We start from the raw sequence: 6,000 nt of genomic DNA, 5'->3' as shown, positions 1-6,000 counted from the left end.
TGACCAGGCAAAGAGAAGCCACTAACGACTGAGGCAATGGTTAGCTTTCCTCCTTGGATGTTCAGAAGTTGGGAATACAGAGATAGTATATAGTGTGATTTCTGTGTTGAAAGTGAACAACATGTCCAGTAAAATATGTTTTAAATTACCCCTGAGCTGTTTTTTAAATCACAACCAATGAAAAAATCTGTCCAAAGGAAGCATTTTCCATAACCTTCCCTTTGGAAATAGCCCAGGTTTTCTAGTCAGTACAAGGAAGGCTTTTTCAGGAGAAGGAAGTTTGGGAGAGTGAGCAGGGTAGGAAGAAAGGGAAATTCTTGTACATAAAGGTGATTTTTAATGAGCCTCCTTTAGCCTGCACTGCCCTGCCGGTCACCTTGATGCGTGCTTGTTTGTTATGCAGCAGTGCAGAGTGATGCTGGCTGATGAGTAACATCAGAGCCCTTTCACGTGCTCCGTTTCTCCTGGCCCTGTGGTCCTGTCTGCAGTTACAGGGCCTTTGGAAAGGCTGGAGGAATTGACACTTGTCCCATCCACTGCAACAAAAACTGTGTCATATCCATGAGAGTGTGCATGGTAAATATATCATCTTTCATTTTTGGGGGGGAGTAGGAAAAAACGTGCCCTAAATGAGGTGGAGGCAGGTGAGAACCACGAGTGTTGTACATAACAGGTGACTCGTCTGTGGCTTCCACCTACTTAGCTGCCCTGGGAGGGATAACTTAAGACGCAGCAGGTTGCTTAGACATTCCCATTCGCTGGATGACCTCGGGAACTTCGGTACAAGTCTATAGAGGAGAGTGAAGGAACAAAATGAAGTCCATTTTTTAACTAATTCATGTTGAAAACTCACTTTGAACATGTCAGTGTTTATGATTCCTCTTCTGTATTTCATTTGCATAGGAAGTGACCTCAGATCAAATAACTCAGTGAGAAAAACAAACTGAATTAAATCAAAGTACCCATGAAAGTGACATTTCAATTCAAACAACATTTTTTTTGAGTAACTACTATGTGTTGGGAAGCAGCCTATGAAAGAATAGTTTTATTTGATTCCCACCCCTCCCTCCAGGGTAGGAAAGCTATGCCTCACTCAGGGAACTACCCATTAGGGGCCATGGTTTTTTGATTGTATAGTTTATTGGGAATCCGAATTTTTAAGACTCATAAGGGAAGTGAGAGATCACCTAGTCTAATGCTCTTATTTTACATCTTACACTTTATGAAACTCACCAAAGTAATGTGCCCAAATTATTTTTTACAGAATTGTGACACAACTCTCTGCATGATGCCTATACAAAGTAACAAGATAAAATCTGTCTTTATTACCATCTGCATTGTCCCTGTTATCTATTGCTTTGTAACGAGCCACTCTAAAGAATAAACCAATTTATTCTTATTTCTTATAGTTCCATGGGACAGCATGGCATTTCTAGCTTGGGGTCTCTCCTGTGTCGCTGTCAGATGGGCAGATCCTCAGTGATCTGAAGCCTTGAGGGGCTGGCTGCGTACAATGGCTTCTTCATGCACATAGCTGGCAGGTGACGCTGGCTGTCATCTGGGGCTCACTGGCTTGTTGTTAAGATACCTTCTGTTGTAAAACCTGGGCAAGTTATTCCTTCTCAAGAGCCGCACCTCATGAGAATGACTTAGACTCATTCAAGTTAACCTCTGACTAATTTTAAGATCACACATACCTGTGACCTCTATAAAACTGATCAACCAGATTTCAGAAAATCTTAGCTAAAATGTTCCTTGGTTCTTTACTAAGTGAATGCTCTCTTTTCCTTTGGCTGCTTTCATCTTCTCCCTATTTCAGAGCAACTGCTCATGTGTAATGTCAGCTTGCTATGCTCTTGCTCAGGGCTCCCTTCCTTCTGCATCCTTTCAAGCTTCATGCTCACTGCTAAGGCCCTCAATCCTTACTGCCCATGACAGGGGAGGGGAGGGCAAGAGAGTACATCATTGCCTAGCCCATTGAGTCAGACCATGAGGTCACTAGCAACTGTAAATATTGACTGCCCCTGGGTTAGATGTCCACTCAGACCATGTAACACATGGCTGCCTTGGGCTGCTCCTGCTGCAGGGCCGGTGGGAGCAGCGGGTAGTTCTGAATGTCTAACACCAGGCTAACGGTGTTATTATTTTACTACTATAATGCCTCCTTCACAGGACTGCCATTAAAACCTAAATTAGTAATAATAGCTACCATTTATTAAATATCTACTATGTGCAAGATATTAAATATCTACTATGTGCAATTTTGGGGGAGACAGTTGAACCAACACTTGAGCATATATGTCTTTTTCAGTAAAGAAATGGGACCATAAATGAACACCCTTTCTGTGAAGCAGCAGCTGATTCCTTCTCTGGTTTCCAGGGCATGGTTTCTCCAGGAGTGACGTTAATGACCAAGCGCCTTCACATGATGGATGAAATCCTTGGAGCTGCGTGCTACTCTTGTGCTGATGGTGCAGCCTTTGTGGAATATTCTCGCCTCCTGCTGCCTCATTCACCCCTCTGTCGGCCTTCGGCTTCCCATCCAGGACCTTGCTTATACTCCGCAGCGAGCACACAGTTTCTACCTCAAACTAATCTCATTATGCAAGAGCTGTTCTCGTTGGGCCTTATCTGAGCTAATGGCATGACCAACTTCCCCACCACGCTATTTTAAAAACAGGAACAGTGACTTGATGGATACAGGAGTATTCCTAACATACCTTAGAAGGCAGGGAGGACCACCTCTCATCTATTGTCACCTTTTTCATTCTTCCCCCCTCTTTCCTTCAGAAGGAAGACTATATGACAGGACTCCCATGCAAGGGGAACCACTAGGAGTTAACCAGGGAGCTGAAAGCCCACATGGGCACAGCTCTGATGGGTTCAGGGGCCCTCATGCTAGGCTTTCAAAAGCCTGTAATTAGTTTAGCCCCATAAACACACCCATATTGGGTTTGGGGGCACTTCTATACATAAGTTCACTTTTCTTTCTTGCTTTGTAGAATGTAGCACACTCACACAAGAAAATGGGAGAGGCATTCACTGCAGCCTGGAAACCAGTGTGGGCCACAGAACATCACAACGAAGCACACTAGAGGACGATGACCATTCTCTTCTTAGCAGCTAACCAAGGTTATTTCATAATGCATGTGCTGAGTGTATAGCTGTGTCGTTCAAGGTACTAATTTTAAGTTATACATAAACTGGCTATTATAGAACAAAATGGTGTGTTCTAACTAGGTGTTACCTACCCTGTAAAGTCTTTGCTTAGTAAAAAAAAAAAAAAAACAGTGGAGATATAACATGCCTGTTAATTTCCACCATTATGTTCTCAGAAGAGACAAATTCTTCTACTTGAGTCCTTTTAAATCTGCTGTGGGTATGACAACTACAACCAATCACTCTGTGACTATCAACTCTTTGGTTTAAAAGGAATGTTTCTCATCCTGAAGTAAGTTATCCAGTTTTGCAAAAAAGTGAAACTAAACAAAACCCTTGAATGTTGTGGGTGACGATGTCTTAGGCAGCATCTTGTAATATTTCAAAACCATTCTCTCAAGAGAAATTTGAAACTGTTTGGGGGGAAAATTCACATTTTCCTTCTCTTTTCTCCATTCTCATCCCCGCCCCCCCCCCCCCCAGCTCAGGTGACTGGACAATGTCTCTGTCTATAGGACAAGAAGGCCCCAGATCCTATCTTGACACAGCTTAGCCTATAAGAGACTAACATTTAAATGGATATTCTGTGGTCTTTTTCTGAAAAATCTTTCAAGCTGGCAAAAAACTGTTCCATTAATAGGAGGTCACATTTCATCCATGTAAAAAATTTATCACATTGGAAAGAGCATCCTGGTATTAAGATGTGAATTTAGATCAGCATAAAATTCTGAGCACATTTATGGGAACTTTTCATTACTTCCTAATTTCTAAAGTTTCCTTTAAGCTGTCAGATTTGACTAAAACATTTTAGTGACTAAGATAAACATATCTTTAAAAAAATTTAAGTTATTTTAACCTTCAAGACCTAAAGAAATATCATACTGTAAAAATATGAGGGACATATACTACATAGAAGGAAATATGAACTTAGCTTTTTTTTTTTCTCCAGAAAAGAACACATTTAGGTACTGGGCTAGTTCCTACTGAAAATTATAAATTCAGAGACATATTAATGTGTCATTACCCTTTAAAAGCACTTAATTTACACCCAGTCTTGATAAGAGAGTTACAAAATACCACAAGAAACCTGTTTAAGAAATTAAAATTTGGCAAGCCAAAAAGGTTTAACGTTTCCTGTCAGTGAAATGAGAGAAAAAGGCATTCAAGGTACAAAGTTACAACATTACAGCTAGATAGGAAGAATAAGTTCTGGTGCCCTAGGGTGACAACAGCTAATCATATTGTATAGTATATTTACAGATAGCCAGAAAAGAGGATCTTGAATGTTATAACCACAAAGAAATGATAAATATTTGGACAATAGATATACTAACTATTCTGATTAGGTCATAATATATGCATGAATTGAAACAAACTGTACCTAACAAACAAGTACAACAAAAAAATAAGAAAAATTAAAAAACCCAACAAATTAAATTAACTTCAGCTGAGCCTTCCATTTTGACTACATCCTAAACCCAGCACAGAAGCAAGCACAACCTCAGCTAATGCATCTTCGGTGTCCACGTGTCCCCCGTCCCCCCAAGAGCTTTGAGGGTCTGTGCTTGGACAGTCCTGTGATCTGAAGTCCTGGTGCCACATGGGTCCTTCAGGGAGCAATGGATTTTCTCTTTAAACTTTGCTTTCCTTTAGACAAATGAAGCAGAGCTCTTCTAATGAATGGAGTACATTTTTTATGAGTTTCCAGTTCAGCAAAACAGGAGTTGTTAGACATCCAGCAAAATGCTCTGATCCAACATTTGTGCTGTTTGGCAACATTGCCTCAGTGCTGAGAAATTGGGTCAGTAAATGTTTACTAGTGATAGCAGCCTTAATGATCACCATAGTCATCGTTACCTGTGTTCTAGCAGTTAAAAGAATAAGAGAGGTCAGAAACTAAGTTGTATGATTTTTAGAGAATGGGAATTTTAAAACTCAAGTTTAGTGGAATTCATTAATTTCTTTTAAAATTAAAAAAAATTTTTTTTGGTCTCTGGACTCATGAGCCCACCCGTAATACCAGTAGCCACACTTTAAATTTTGAGAGATGATCGTGGATTTAATTAAAAGGAACAAGCATGTTATTTCACCACGTTTGAACTATCAGTAACAGTTTACTAGAGTCTACCACTGTACCTTTTAAGATGAATCACATGCATTTTTGACTGTTTGTGCGCAATGTCTAAGTGTAAGACCTAGTGTTTAAAGCCGAGAACTGTGGTTACTCGGGGGGTGAGGTGGAGGTGTGGGAGATAGAGAGAGGTTGGTTAATGGACACAAAACAGCCAAATACGAAAAATAAGTTCTATGGATGTACAGTTCAGCTAGGCAGCTATAACTAACAATAATTTACTGCATGTTATCAAATGGCTAGAACAGAGGTCAAATGTCCGCATCACAAAGAAATGATGGTTCTGTAATGATAAATATGTTAATTACCCTGATATGATCACCACACACTGTACAAATGTATTGATATTCAACTCTGTACCCCACAAACATGTATAATCAATACATTTCAATAAAAAAAAGAACAAAGCCCCAGGGTTGGTGAATTAAATGAGGAACAGTGTGCTCTGAGCATGCCGTTTCACAACTTAGGTAGGTAAAGGCTGTGACTTCCTGCGTAGGTGTACCCTGGGGAGAAATGCACGTAGACAGAGGAGCATGGAGGAGCATAATAGTGTTTCTGTTTTCTGTTATCTTCCCACTTTTCTCTTAATAGAAAAGTGCCTGAAAGGCAAGTGGATGGAATAGTTGCCAAAGGCTAGTATAGAAACAAAACTGGCCTCTGGGTGGTGCTTGAGAGCAGTTTAGGGAAGGCTGGCACCCTACAGTGTG

Source organism: Cynocephalus volans, chromosome 13 (genome assembly GCF_027409185.1).
Source record: "Cynocephalus volans isolate mCynVol1 chromosome 13, mCynVol1.pri, whole genome shotgun sequence".
Taxonomy (NCBI): Eukaryota; Metazoa; Chordata; class Mammalia; order Dermoptera; family Cynocephalidae; genus Cynocephalus; species Cynocephalus volans.
This window is presented reverse-complemented; position numbering follows the sequence as displayed.